At 36.5% G+C, this 15,101-nt stretch overlaps 10 non-coding genes across 10 annotated transcripts; all 10 read right to left on the reverse strand.

Moving 5' to 3' along the window:
- Window positions 1-944: 944 nt before the first annotated feature.
- LOC148600806 (U5 spliceosomal RNA) lies at window positions 945-1,062 on the reverse strand. The gene has a single exon (XR_015917456.1). It is a non-coding gene; the product is annotated as a U5 spliceosomal RNA (small nuclear RNA).
- Window positions 1,063-2,394: 1,332 nt separating this feature from the next.
- LOC148600807 (U5 spliceosomal RNA) lies at window positions 2,395-2,512 on the reverse strand. The gene has a single exon (XR_015917466.1). It is a non-coding gene; the product is annotated as a U5 spliceosomal RNA (small nuclear RNA).
- A 1,331-nt stretch (window positions 2,513-3,843) lies between these two features.
- LOC148600808 (U5 spliceosomal RNA) lies at window positions 3,844-3,961 on the reverse strand. Its single transcript, XR_015917477.1, has one exon. It is a non-coding gene; the product is annotated as a U5 spliceosomal RNA (small nuclear RNA).
- Window positions 3,962-5,291: 1,330 nt separating this feature from the next.
- Window positions 5,292-5,411, reverse strand: LOC148600809 (U5 spliceosomal RNA). The gene has a single exon (XR_015917450.1). It is a non-coding gene; the product is annotated as a U5 spliceosomal RNA (small nuclear RNA).
- Window positions 5,412-6,743: 1,332 nt separating this feature from the next.
- On the reverse strand, window positions 6,744-6,861 carry LOC148600810 (U5 spliceosomal RNA). The gene has a single exon (XR_015917489.1). It is a non-coding gene; the product is annotated as a U5 spliceosomal RNA (small nuclear RNA).
- Window positions 6,862-8,191: 1,330 nt separating this feature from the next.
- LOC148600811 (U5 spliceosomal RNA) lies at window positions 8,192-8,311 on the reverse strand. Its single transcript, XR_015917451.1, has one exon. It is a non-coding gene; the product is annotated as a U5 spliceosomal RNA (small nuclear RNA).
- Window positions 8,312-9,643: 1,332 nt separating this feature from the next.
- On the reverse strand, window positions 9,644-9,761 carry LOC148600812 (U5 spliceosomal RNA). Its single transcript, XR_015917500.1, has one exon. It is a non-coding gene; the product is annotated as a U5 spliceosomal RNA (small nuclear RNA).
- Window positions 9,762-11,091: 1,330 nt separating this feature from the next.
- On the reverse strand, window positions 11,092-11,211 carry LOC148600813 (U5 spliceosomal RNA). Its single transcript, XR_015917446.1, has one exon. It is a non-coding gene; the product is annotated as a U5 spliceosomal RNA (small nuclear RNA).
- Window positions 11,212-12,543: 1,332 nt separating this feature from the next.
- LOC148600814 (U5 spliceosomal RNA) lies at window positions 12,544-12,661 on the reverse strand. The gene has a single exon (XR_015917512.1). It is a non-coding gene; the product is annotated as a U5 spliceosomal RNA (small nuclear RNA).
- A 1,307-nt stretch (window positions 12,662-13,968) lies between these two features.
- Window positions 13,969-14,086, reverse strand: LOC148600815 (U5 spliceosomal RNA). The gene has a single exon (XR_015917523.1). It is a non-coding gene; the product is annotated as a U5 spliceosomal RNA (small nuclear RNA).
- Window positions 14,087-15,101: the final 1,015 nt, after the last annotated feature.

Here is a 15,101-nt window from a genome sequence, read left to right on the forward strand (position 1 = left end):
CAGCGAAGAGGAAGAAGAAAAAGAATTCGTTCAAATAAACATATACTACATTCGCGACTGTCCAACACCAGCTCCACTAACTAGTACTTCGCGAATAAACAATGCGAATAAACTTGGCAGTAAACAAATTCATATTCCTTTAGTCTTACTGCATTCGCGAAATTCAAACGCGCTTTTTACTCACACAGGCCGAAAACAAAATACATTGAAATAAGATTAAAGTAAAGTTTTGATATTATTTTTTTCTCTTAAAGTTGCATTTAAGTAGGAGATGAGGAAAAAGAAACGCACATATTACATTGAAATCAAAATAATTAAAACTTGTCATTAAAACATAACAATATTGTTTGGATAGCTAGCGCCACGCGGGCTTGTGACTTGTTTAGCATGCACGACTCCAATCATGACATGCAGTTGTGAAAACAAGCGGATGCTCAACTCAAGATGACACGGGAACGGCGATATGTATAGTATGCATTCGGATAATTAGCCAGACAGTGGTCAGAGAAGACGACACAGGACATGGGACTAAAGTCGGAAATCTTTCCTGGTACTTGCTATGTGCTGGTGTTTAAATATCAATTAGCACTAGCCTGTGCTAGGAGAGAAGAACCTGACGGACAACTACATCGAATATCCGTCGCTTTTCCAGGGACCTGTTAAGTGCTAATGATTTCTAACGATTAGCAATAGCCTGTGCTAGGAGAGGAATCGGAGAGAACCAGTTACGCAGCTCAAAGGCAACAGTCGTCATGTAAGTTAAGTCAATGAATACAATGTACGATACAGTACACATTGAACACCACATTGCAGCTTTATATTTTACCACCGCACCCACTTTGAAAAAAATATATTCACGATTAGCATTGCACTTCGTTTACTTGCACTGATGGTTTACCTGAAAGTAAAATTTAAGAGGAACAAACTTTATATTAATGTTATGATTCCCACAGAAGTGGGCACAGAGAAATTGTCTATAGACTCATTAATTGTTCCTCTCCACGGATATCTTTAGTAAAAGGCGAAAGATATATTCGTGGGTTTGAAGAGAAACCAGAGTAACACTAATTTTGGAAAATAAATGACCCCTATCTCGGAAAAATGTAGTTACTCAATGGTACATTTGCGGCAACAAATTTGCAAAGTTTTCACTACTTACTCAGATCAAAACAAAAATTTTTGCTTAGATTCTTTGAAACGTAATTCTCCTGAAATTTATCATGGGAAATAAAGAAAAAAGTTTCAAAATTCATATAACAAACCCAAAATTGGTACTTGACATAGAAACATGTACAACGTTCAGTAGACGTTTGATCACAAAACGACGTACTGCGATTCATTACACGAATTTCAGTTCAATTCCAATGCAAATTAAAAATTTTGTCACTATCACTTTTAAAACATGTCTTTCACGACAAAAACAAGAACAAAATCTACTGTGTACAAACGCAGCGAAGAGGAAGAAGAAAAAGAATTCGTTCAAATAAACATATACTACATTCGCGACTGTCCAACACCAGCTCCACTAACTAGTACTTCGCGAATAAACAATGCGAATAAACTTGGCAGTAAACAAATTCATATTCCTTTAGTCTTACTGCATTCGCGAAATTCAAACGCGCTTTTTACTCACACAGGCCGAAAACAAAATACATTGAAATAAGATTAAAGTAAAGTTTTGATATTATTTTTTTCTCTTAAAGTTGCATTTAAGTAGGAGATGAGGAAAAAGAAACGCACATATTACATTGAAATCAAAATAATTAAAACTTGTCATTAAAACATAACAATATTGTTTGGATAGCTAGCGCCACGCGGGCTTGTGACTTGTTTAGCATGCACGACTCCAATCATGACATGCAGTTGTGAAAACAAGCGGATGCTCAACTCAAGATGACACGGGAACGGCGATATGTATAGTATGCATTCGGATAATTAGCCAGACAGTGGTCAGAGAAGACGACACAGGACATGGGACTAAAGTCGGAAATCTTTCCTGGTACTTGCTATGTGCTGGTGTTTAAATATCAATTAGCACTAGCCTGTGCTAGGAGAGAAGAACCTGACGGACAACTACATCGAATATCCGTCGCTTTTCCAGGGACCTGTTAAGTGCTAATGATTTCTAACGATTAGCAATAGCCTGTGCTAGGAGAGGAATCGGAGAGAACCAGTTACGCAGCTCAAAGGCAACAGTCGTCATGTAAGTTAAGTCAATGAATACAATGTACGATACAGGTACACATTGAACACCACATTCCAGCTTTATATTTTACCACCGCACCCACTTTGAAAAAAATATATTCACGATTAGCATTGCACTTCGTTTACTTGCACTGATGGTTTACCTGAAAGTAAAATTTAAGAGGAACAAACTTTATATTAATGTTATGATTCCCACAGAAGTGGGCACAGAGAAATTGTCTATAGACTCATTAATTGTTCCTCTCCACGGATATCTTTAGTAAAAGGCGAAAGATATATTCGTGGGTTTGAAGAGAAACCAGAGTAACACTAATTTTGGAAAATAAATGACCCCTATCTCGGAAAAATGTAGTTACTCAATGGTACATTTGCGGCAACAAATTTGCAAAGTTTTCACTTCTTACTCAGATCAAAACAAAAATTTTTGCTTAAATTCTTTGAAACGTAATTCTCCTGAAATTTATCATGGGAAATAAAGAAAAAAGTTTCAAAATTCATATAACAAACCCAAAATTGGTACTTGACATAGAAACATGTACAACGTTCAGTAGACGTTTGATCACAAAACGACGTACTGCGATTCATTACACGAATTTCAGTTCAATTCCAATGCAAATTAAAAATTTTGTCACTATCACTTTTAAAACATGTCTTTCACGACAAAAACAAGAACAAAATCTACTGTGTACAAACGCAGCGAAGAGGAAGAAGAAAAAGAATTCGTTCAAATAAACATATACTACATTCGCGACTGTCCAACACCAGCTCCACTAACTAGTACTTCGCGAATAAACAATGCGAATAAACTTGGCAGTAAACAAATTCATATTCCTTTAGTCTTACTGCATTCGCGAAATTCAAACGCGCTTTTTACTCACACAGGCCGAAAACAAAATACATTGAAATAAGATTAAAGTAAAGTTTTGATATTATTTTTTTCTCTTAAAGTTGCATTTAAGTAGGAGATGAGGAAAAAGAAACGCACATATTACATTGAAATCAAAATAATTAAAACTTGTCATTAAAACATAACAATATTGTTTGGATAGCTAGCGCCACGCGGGCTTGGGACTTGTTTAGCATGCACGACTCCAATCATGACATGCAGTTGTGAAAACAAGCGGATGCTCAACTCAAGATGACACGGGAACGGCGATATGTATAGTATGCATTCGGATAATTAGCCAGACAGTGGTCAGAGAAGACGACACAGGACATGGGACTAAAGTCGGAAATCTTTCCTGGTACTTGCTATGTGCTGGTGTTTAAATATCAATTAGCACTAGCCTGTGCTAGGAGAGAAGAACCTGACGGACAACTACATCGAATATCCGTCGCTTTTCCAGGGACCTGTTAAGTGCTAATGATTTCTAACGATTAGCAATAGCCTGTGCTAGGAGAGGAATCGGAGAGAACCAGTTACGCAGCTCAAAGGCAACAGTCGTCATGTAAGTTAAGTCAATGAATACAATGTACGATACAGTACACATTGAACACCACATTGCAGCTTTATATTTTACCACCGCACCCACTTTGAAAAAAATATATTCACGATTAGCATTGCACTTCGTTTACTTGCACTGATGGTTTACCTGAAAGTAAAATTTAAGAGGAACAAACTTTATATTAATGTTATGATTCCCACAGAAGTGGGCACAGAGAAATTGTCTATAGACTCATTAATTGTTCCTCTCCACGGATATCTTTAGTAAAAGGCGAAAGATATATTCGTGGGTTTGAAGAGAAACCAGAGTAACACTAATTTTGGAAAATAAATGACCCCTATCTCGGAAAAATGTAGTTACTCAATGGTACATTTGCGGCAACAAATTTGCAAAGTTTTCACTACTTACTCAGATCAAAACAAAAATTTTTGCTTAGATTCTTTGAAACGTAATTCTCCTGAAATTTATCATGGGAAATAAAGAAAAAAGTTTCAAAATTCATATAACAAACCCAAAATTGGTACTTGACATAGAAACATGTACAACGTTCAGTAGACGTTTGATCACAAAACGACGTACTGCGATTCATTACACGAATTTCAGTTCAATTCCAATGCAAATTAAAAATTTTGTCACTATCACTTTTAAAACATGTCTTTCACGACAAAAACAAGAACAAAATCTACTGTGTACAAACGCAGCGAAGAGGAAGAAGAAAAAGAATTCGTTCAAATAAACATATACTACATTCGCGACTGTCCAACACCAGCTCCACTAACTAGTACTTCGCGAATAAACAATGCGAATAAACTTGGCAGTAAACAAATTCATATTCCTTTAGTCTTACTGCATTCGCGAAATTCAAACGCGCTTTTTACTCACACAGGCCGAAAACAAAATACATTGAAATAAGATTAAAGTAAAGTTTTGATATTATTTTTTTCTCTTAAAGTTGCATTTAAGTAGGAGATGAGGAAAAAGAAACGCACATATTACATTGAAATCAAAATAATTAAAACTTGTCATTAAAACATAACAATATTGTTTGGATAGCTAGCGCCACGCGGGCTTGTGACTTGTTTAGCATGCACGACTCCAATCATGACATGCAGTTGTGAAAACAAGCGGATGCTCAACTCAAGATGACACGGGAACGGCGATATGTATAGTATGCATTCGGATAATTAGCCAGACAGTGGTCAGAGAAGACGACACAGGACATGGGACTAAAGTCGGAAATCTTTCCTGGTACTTGCTATGTGCTGGTGTTTAAATATCAATTAGCACTAGCCTGTGCTAGGAGAGAAGAACCTGACGGACAACTACATCGAATATCCGTCGCTTTTCCAGGGACCTGTTAAGTGCTAATGATTTCTAACGATTAGCAATAGCCTGTGCTAGGAGAGGAATCGGAGAGAACCAGTTACGCAGCTCAAAGGCAACAGTCGTCATGTAAGTTAAGTCAATGAATACAATGTACGATACAGGTACACATTGAACACCACATTCCAGCTTTATATTTTACCACCGCACCCACTTTGAAAAAAATATATTCACGATTAGCATTGCACTTCGTTTACTTGCACTGATGGTTTACCTGAAAGTAAAATTTAAGAGGAACAAACTTTATATTAATGTTATGATTCACACAGAAGTGGGCACAGAGAAATTGTCTATAGACTCATTAATTGTTCCTCTCCACGGATATCTTTAGTAAAAGGCGAAAGATATATTCGTGGGTTTGAAGAGAAACCAGAGTAACACTAATTTTGGAAAATAAATGACCCCTATCTCGGAAAAATGTAGTTACTCAATGGTACATTTGCGGCAACAAATTTGCAAAGTTTTCACTTCTTACTCAGATCAAAACAAAAATTTTTGCTTAAATTCTTTGAAACGTAATTCTCCTGAAATTTATCATGGGAAATAAAGAAAAAAGTTTCAAAATTCATATAACAAACCCAAAATTGGTACTTGACATAGAAACATGTACAACGTTCAGTAGACGTTTGATCACAAAACGACGTACTGCGATTCATTACACGAATTTCAGTTCAATTCCAATGCAAATTAAAAATTTTGTCACTATCACTTTTAAAACATGTCTTTCACGACAAAAACAAGAACAAAATCTACTGTGTACAAACGCAGCGAAGAGGAAGAAGAAAAAGAATTCGTTCAAATAAACATATACTACATTCGCGACTGTCCAACACCAGCTCCACTAACTAGTACTTCGCGAATAAACAATGCGAATAAACTTGGCAGTAAACAAATTCATATTCCTTTAGTCTTACTGCATTCGCGAAATTCAAACGCGCTTTTTACTCACACAGGCCGAAAACAAAATACATTGAAATAAGATTAAAGTAAAGTTTTGATATTATTTTTTTCCCTTAAAGTTGCATTTAAGTAGGAGATGAGGAAAAAGAAACGCACATATTACATTGAAATCAAAATAATTAAAACTTGTCATTAAAACATAACAATATTGTTTGGATAGCTAGCGCCACGCGGGCTTGGGACTTGTTTAGCATGCACGACTCCAATCATGACATGCAGTTGTGAAAACAAGCGGATGCTCAACTCAAGATGACACGGGAACGGCGATATGTATAGTATGCATTCGGATAATTAGCCAGACAGTGATCAGAGAAGACGACACAGGACATGGGACTAAAGTCGGAAATCTTTCCTGGTACTTGCTATGTGCTGGTGTTTAAATATCAATTAGCACTAGCCTGTGCTAGGAGAGAAGAACCTGACGGACAACTACATCGAATATCCGTCGCTTTTCCAGGGACCTGTTAAGTGCTAATGATTTCTAACGATTAGCAATAGCCTGTGCTAGGAGAGGAATCGGAGAGAACCAGTTACGCAGCTCAAAGGCAACAGTCGTCATGTAAGTTAAGTCAATGAATACAATGTACGATACAGGTACACATTGAACACCACATTGCAGCTTTATATTTTACCACCGCACCCACTTTGAAAAAAATATATTCACGATTAGCATTGCACTTCGTTTACTTGCACTGATGGTTTACCTGAAAGTAAAATTTAAGAGGAACAAACTTTATATTAATGTTATGATTCCCACAGAAGTGGGCACAGAGAAATTGTCTATAGACTCATTAATTGTTCCTCTCCACGGATATCTTTAGTAAAAGGCGAAAGATATATTCGTGGGTTTGAAGAGAAACCAGAGTAACACTAATTTTGGAAAATAAATGACCCCTATCTCGGAAAAATGTAGTTACTCAATGGTACATTTGCGGCAACACATTTGCAAAGTTTTCACTACTTACTCAGATCAAAACAAAAATTTTTGCTTAAATTCTTTGAAACGTAATTCTCCTGAAATTTATCATGGGAAATAAAGAAAAAAGTTTCAAAATTCACATAACAAACCCAAAATTGGTACTTGACATAGAAACATGTACAACGTTCAGTAGACGTTTGATCACAAAACGACGTACTGCGATTCATTACACGAATTTCAGTTCAATTCCAATGCAAATTAAAAATTTTGTCACTATCACTTTTAAAACATGTCTTTCACGACAAAAACAAGAACAAAATCTACTGTGTACAAACGCAGCGAAGAGGAAGAAGAAAAAGAATTCGTTCAAATAAACATATACTACATTCGCGACTGTCCAACACCAGCTCCACTAACTAGTACTTCGCGAATAAACAATGCGAATAAACTTTGCAGTAAACAAATTCATATTCCTTTAGTCTTACTGCATTCGCGAAATTCAAACGCGCTTTTTACTCACACAGGCCGAAAACAAAATACATTGAAATAAGATTAAAGTAAAGTTTTGATATTATTTTTTTCTCTTAAAGTTGCATTTAAGTAGGAGATGAGGAAAAAGAAACGCACATATTACATTGAAATCAAAATAATTAAAACTTGTCATTAAAACATAACAATATTGTTTGGATAGCTAGCGCCACGCGGGCTTGGGACTTGTTTAGCATGCACGACTCCAATCATGACATGCAGTTGTGAAAACAAGCGGATGCTCAACTCAAGATGACACGGGAACGGCGATATGTATAGTATGCATTCGGATAATTAGCCAGACAGTGGTCAGAGAAGACGACACAGGACATGGGACTAAAGTCGGAAATCTTTCCTGGTACTTGCTATGTGCTGGTGTTTAAATATCAATTAGCACTAGCCTGTGCTAGGAGAGAAGAACCTGACGGACAACTACATCGAATATCCGTCGCTTTTCCAGGGACCTGTTAAGTGCTAATGATTTCTAACGATTAGCAATAGCCTGTGCTAGGAGAGGAATCGGAGAGAACCAGTTACGCAGCTCAAAGGCAACAGTCGTCATGTAAGTTAAGTCAATGAATACAATGTACGATACAGGTACACATTGAACACCACATTCCAGCTTTATATTTTACCACCGCACCCACTTTGAAAAAAATATATTCACGATTAGCATTGCACTTCGTTTACTTGCACTGATGGTTTACCTGAAAGTAAAATTTAAGAGGAACAAACTTTATATTAATGTTATGATTCACACAGAAGTGGGCACAGAGAAATTGTCTATAGACTCATTAATTGTTCCTCTCCACGGATATCTTTAGTAAAAGGCGAAAGATATATTCGTGGGTTTGAAGAGAAACCAGAGTAACACTAATTTTGGAAAATAAATGACCCCTATCTCGGAAAAATGTAGTTACTCAATGGTACATTTGCGGCAACAAATTTGCAAAGTTTTCACTTCTTACTCAGATCAAAACAAAAATTTTTGCTTAAATTCTTTGAAACGTAATTCTCCTGAAATTTATCATGGGAAATAAAGAAAAAAGTTTCAAAATTCATATAACAAACCCAAAATTGGTACTTGACATAGAAACATGTACAACGTTCAGTAGACGTTTGATCACAAAACGACGTACTGCGATTCATTACACGAATTTCAGTTCAATTCCAATGCAAATTAAAAATTTTGTCACTATCACTTTTAAAACATGTCTTTCACGACAAAAACAAGAACAAAATCTACTGTGTACAAACGCAGCGAAGAGGAAGAAGAAAAAGAATTCGTTCAAATAAACATATACTACATTCGCGACTGTCCAACACCAGCTCCACTAACTAGTACTTCGCGAATAAACAATGCGAATAAACTTGGCAGTAAACAAATTCATATTCCTTTAGTCTTACTGCATTCGCGAAATTCAAACGCGCTTTTTACTCACACAGGCCGAAAACAAAATACATTGAAATAAGATTAAAGTAAAGTTTTGATATTATTTTTTTCCCTTAAAGTTGCATTTAAGTAGGAGATGAGGAAAAAGAAACGCACATATTACATTGAAATCAAAATAATTAAAACTTGTCATTAAAACATAACAATATTGTTTGGATAGCTAGCGCCACGCGGGCTTGGGACTTGTTTAGCATGCACGACTCCAATCATGACATGCAGTTGTGAAAACAAGCGGATGCTCAACTCAAGATGACACGGGAACGGCGATATGTATAGTATGCATTCGGATAATTAGCCAGACAGTGATCAGAGAAGACGACACAGGACATGGGACTAAAGTCGGAAATCTTTCCTGGTACTTGCTATGTGCTGGTGTTTAAATATCAATTAGCACTAGCCTGTGCTAGGAGAGAAGAACCTGACGGACAACTACATCGAATATCCGTCGCTTTTCCAGGGACCTGTTAAGTGCTAATGATTTCTAACGATTAGCAATAGCCTGTGCTAGGAGAGGAATCGGAGAGAACCAGTTACGCAGCTCAAAGGCAACAGTCGTCATGTAAGTTAAGTCAATGAATACAATGTACGATACAGGTACACATTGAACACCACATTGCAGCTTTATATTTTACCACCGCACCCACTTTGAAAAAAATATATTCACGATTAGCATTGCACTTCGTTTACTTGCACTGATGGTTTACCTGAAAGTAAAATTTAAGAGGAACAAACTTTATATTAATGTTATGATTCCCACAGAAGTGGGCACAGAGAAATTGTCTATAGACTCATTAATTGTTCCTCTCCACGGATATCTTTAGTAAAAGGCGAAAGATATATTCGTGGGTTTGAAGAGAAACCAGAGTAACACTAATTTTGGAAAATAAATGACCCCTATCTCGGAAAAATGTAGTTACTCAATGGTACATTTGCGGCAACAAATTTGCAAAGTTTTCACTACTTACTCAGATCAAAACAAAAATTTTTGCTTAAATTCTTTGAAACGTAATTCTCCTGAAATTTATCATGGGAAATAAAGAAAAAAGTTTCAAAATTCACATAACAAACCCAAAATTGGTACTTGACATAGAAACATGTACAACGTTCAGTAGACGTTTGATCACAAAACGACGTACTGCGATTCATTACACGAATTTCAGTTCAATTCCAATGCAAATTAAAAATTTTGTCACTATCACTTTTAAAACATGTCTTTCACGACAAAAACAAGAACAAAATCTACTGTGTACAAACGCAGCGAAGAGGAAGAAGAAAAAGAATTCGTTCAAATAAACATATACTACATTCGCGACTGTCCAACACCAGCTCCACTAACTAGTACTTCGCGAATAAACAATGCGAATAAACTTGGCAGTAAACAAATTCATATTCCTTTAGTCTTACTGCATTCGCGAAATTCAAACGCGCTTTTTACTCACACAGGCCGAAAACAAAATACATTGAAATAAGATTAAAGTAAAGTTTTGATATTATTTTTTTCTCTTAAAGTTGCATTTAAGTAGGAGATGAGGAAAAAGAAACGCACATATTACATTGAAATCAAAATAATTAAAACTTGTCATTAAAACATAACAATATTGTTTGGATAGCTAGCGCCACGCGGGCTTGGGACTTGTTTAGCATGCACGACTCCAATCATGACATGCAGTTGTGAAAACAAGCGGATGCTCAACTCAAGATGACACGGGAACGGCGATATGTATAGTATGCATTCGGATAATTAGCCAGACAGTGATCAGAGAAGACGACACAGGACATGGGACTAAAGTCGGAAATCTTTCCTGGTACTTGCTATGTGCTGGTGTTTAAATATCAATTAGCACTAGCCTGTGCTAGGAGAGAAGAACCTGACGGACAACTACATCGAATATCCGTCGCTTTTCCAGGGACCTCTTAAGTGCTAATGATTTCTAACGATTAGCACTAGCCTGTGCTTGGAGAGGAATCGGAGAGAACCAGTTACGCAGCTCAAAGGCAACAGTCGTCATGTAAGTTATGTCAATGAATACAATGTACGATACAGGTACACATTGAACACCACATTCCAGCTTTATATTTTACCACCGCACCCACTTTGAAAAAAATATATTCGCGATTTGCATTGCACTTCGTTTACTTGCACTGATGGTTTACCTGAAAGTAAAATTTAAGAGGAACAAACTTTATATTAATGTTATGATTCACACAGAAGTGGGCACAGAGAAATTGTCTATAGACTCATTAATTGTTCCTCTTCACGGATATCTTTAGTAAAAGGCGAAAGATATATTCGTGGGTTTGAAGAGAAACCAGAGTAACACTAATTTTGGAAAATAAATGACCCCTATCTCGGAAAAATGTAGTTACTCAATGGTACATTTGCTGCAACAAATTTGCAAAGTTTTCACTACTTACTCAGATCAAAACAAAAATTTTTGCTTAGATTCTTTGAAACGTAATTCTCCTGAAATTTATCATGGGAAATAAAGAAAAAAGTTTCAAAATTCATATAACAAACCCAAAATTGGTACTTGACATAGAAACATGTACAGCGTTCAGTAGACGTTTGATCACAAAACGACGTACTGCGATTCATTACACGAATTTCAGTTCAATTCCAATGCAAATTAAAAATTTTGTCACTATCACTTTTAAAACATGTCTTTCACGACAAAAACAAGAACAAAATCTACTGTGTACAAACGCAGCGAAGAGGAAGAAGAAAAAGAATTCGTTCAAATAAACATATACTACATTCGCGACTGTCCAACACCAGCTCCACTAACTAGTACTTCGCGAATAAACAATGCGAATAAACTTGGCAGTAAACAAATTCATATTCCTTTAGTCTTACTGCATTCGCGAAATTCAAACGCGCTTTTTACTCACACAGGCCGAAAACAAAATACATTGAAATAAGATTAACGTAAAGTTTTGATATTATTTTTTTCTCTTAAAGTTGCATTTAAGTAGGAGATGAGGAAAAAGAAACGCACATATTACATTGAAATCAAAATAATTAAAACTTGTCATTAAAACATAACAATATTGTTTGGATAGCTAGCGCCACGCGGGCTTGGGACTTGTTTAGCATGCACGACTCCAATCATGACATGCAGTTGTGAAAACAAGCGGATGCTCAACTCAAGATGACACGGGAACGGCGATATGTATAGTATGCATTCGGATAATTAGCCAGACAGTGATCAGAGAAGACGACACAGGACATGGGACTAAAGTCGGAAATCTTTCCTGGTACTTGCTATGTGCTGGTGTTTAAATATCAATTAGCACTAGCCTGTGCTAGGAGAGAAGAACCCGACGGACAACTACATCGAATATCCGTCGCTTTTCCAGGGACCTCTTAAGTGCTAATGATTTCTAACGATTAGCACTAGCCTGTGCTAGGAGAGGAATCGGAGAGAACCAGTTACGCAGCTCAAAGGCAACAGTCGTCATGTAAGTTAAGTCAATGAATACAATGTACGATACAGGTACACATTGAACACCACATTGCAGCTTTATATTTTACCACCGCACCCACTTTGAAAAAAATATATTCACGATTAGCATTGCACTTCGTTTACTTGCACTGATGGTTTACCTGAAAGTAAAATTTAAGAGGAACAAACTTTATATTAATGTTATGATTCCCACAGAAGTGGGCACAGAGAAATTGTCTATAGACTCATTAATTGTTCCTCTCCACGGATATCTTTAGTAAAAGGCGAAAGATATATTCGTGGGTTTGAAGAGAAACCAGAGTAACACTAATTTTGGAAAATAAATGACCCCTATCTCGGAAAAATGTAGTTACTCAATGGTACATTTGCGGCAACAAATTTGCAAAGTTTTCACTACTTACTCAGATCAAAACAAAAATTTTTGCTTAAATTCTTTGAAACGTAATTCTCCTGAAAGTTTCAAAATTCATATAACAAACCCAAAATTGGTACTTGACATAGAAACATGTACAACGTTCAGTAGACGTTTGATCACAAAACGACGTACTGCGATTCATTACACGAATTTCAGTTCAATTCCAATGCAAATTAAAAATTTTGTCACTATCACTTTTAAAACATGTCTTTCACGACAAAAACAAGAACAAAATCTACTGTGTACAAACGCAGCGAAGAGGAAGAAGAAAAAGAATTCGTTCAAATAAACATATACTACATTCGCGACTGTCCAACACCAGCTCCACTAACTAGTACTTCGCGAATAAACAATGCGAATAAACTTGGCAGTAAACAAATTCATATTCCTTTAGTCTTACTGCATTCGCGAAATTCAAACGCGCTTTTTACTCACACAGGCCGAAAACAAAATACATTGAAATAAGATCAAAGTAAAGTTTTGATATTATTTTTTTCTCTTAAAGTTGCATTTAAGTAGGAGATGAGGAAAAAGAAACGCACATATTACATTGAAATCAAAATAATTAAAACTTGTCATTAAAACATAACAATATTGTTTGGATAGCTAGCGCCACGCGGGCTTGGGACTTGTTTAGCATGCACGACTCCAATCATGACATGCAGTTGTGAAAACAAGCGGATGCTCAACTCAAGATGACACGGGAACGGCGATATGTATAGTATGCATTCGGATAATTAGCCAGACAGTGATCAGAGAAGACGACACAGGACATGGGACTAAAGTCGGAAATCTTTCCTGGTACTTGCTATGTGCTGGTGTTTAAATATCAATTAGCACTAGCCTGTGCTAGGAGAGAAGAACCCGACGGACAACTACATCGAATATCCGTCGCTTTTCCAGGGACCTCTTAAGTGCTAATGATTTCTAACGATTAGCACTAGCCTGTGCTAGGAGAGGAATCGGAGAGAACCAGTTACGCAGCTCAAAGGCAACAGTCGTCATGTAAGTTAAGTCAATGAATACAATGTACGATACAGGTACACATTGAACACCACATTGCAGCTTTATATTTTACCACCGCACCCACTTTGCAAAAAATATATTCACGATTAGCATTGCACTTCGTTTACTTGCACTGATGGTTTACCTGAAAGTAAAATTTAAGAGGAACAAACTTTATATTATTGTTATGATTCCCACAGAAGTGGGCACAGAGAAATTGTCTATAGACTCATTAATTGTTCCTCTCCACGGATATCTTTAGTAAAAGGCGAAAGATATATTCGTGGGTTTGAAGAGAAACCAGAGTAACACTAATTTTGGAAAATAAATGACCCCTATCTCGGAAAAATGTAGTTACTCAATGGTACATTTGCGGCAACAAATTTGCAAAGTTTTCACTACTTACTCAGATCAAAACAAAAATTTTTGCTTAAATTCTTTGAAACGTAATTCTCCTGAAAGTTTCAAAATTCATATAACAAACCCAAAATTGGTACTTGACATAGAAACATGTACAACGTTCAGTAGACGTTTGATCACAAAACGACGTACTGCGATTCATTACACGAATTTCAGTTCAATTCCAATGCAAATTAAAAATTTTGTCACTATCACTTTTAAAACATGTCTTTCACGACAAAAACAAGAACAAAATCTACTGTGTACAAACGCAGCGAAGAGGAAGAAGAAAAAGAATTCGTTCAAATAAACATATACTACATTCGCGACTGTCCAACACCAGCTCCACTAACTAGTACTTCGCGAATAAACAATGCGAATAAACTTGGCAGTAAACAAATTCATATTCCTTTAGTCTTACTGCATTCGCGAAATTCAAACGCGCTTTTTACTCACACAGGCCGAAAACAAAATACATTGAAATAAGATCAAAGTAAAGTTTTGATATTATTTTTTTCTCTTAAAGTTGCATTTAAGTAGGAGATGAGGAAAAAGAAACGCACATATTACATTGAAATCAAAATAATTAAAACTTGTCATTAAAACATAACAATATTGTTTGGATAGCTAGCGCCACGCGGGCTTGGGACTTGTTTAGCATGCACGACTCCAATCATGACATGCAGTTGTGAAAACAAGCGGATGCTCAACTCAAGATGACACGGGAACGGCGATATGTATAGTATGCATTCGGATAATTAGCCAGACAGTGATCAGAGAAGACGACACAGGACATGGGACTAAAGTCGGAAATCTTTCCTGGTACTTGCTATGTGCTGGTGTTTAAATATCAATTAGCACTAGCCTGTGCTAGGAGAGAAGAACCTGACGGACAACTACATCGAATATCCGTCGCTTTTCCAGG

The sequence above is a fragment of the Perna viridis genome, chromosome 12, assembly GCF_037379345.1.
Source record: "Perna viridis isolate PV_CMFRI_1.1 ecotype Kerala chromosome 12, ASM3737934v1, whole genome shotgun sequence".
Classification (NCBI taxonomy): Eukaryota; Metazoa; Mollusca; class Bivalvia; order Mytilida; family Mytilidae; genus Perna; species Perna viridis.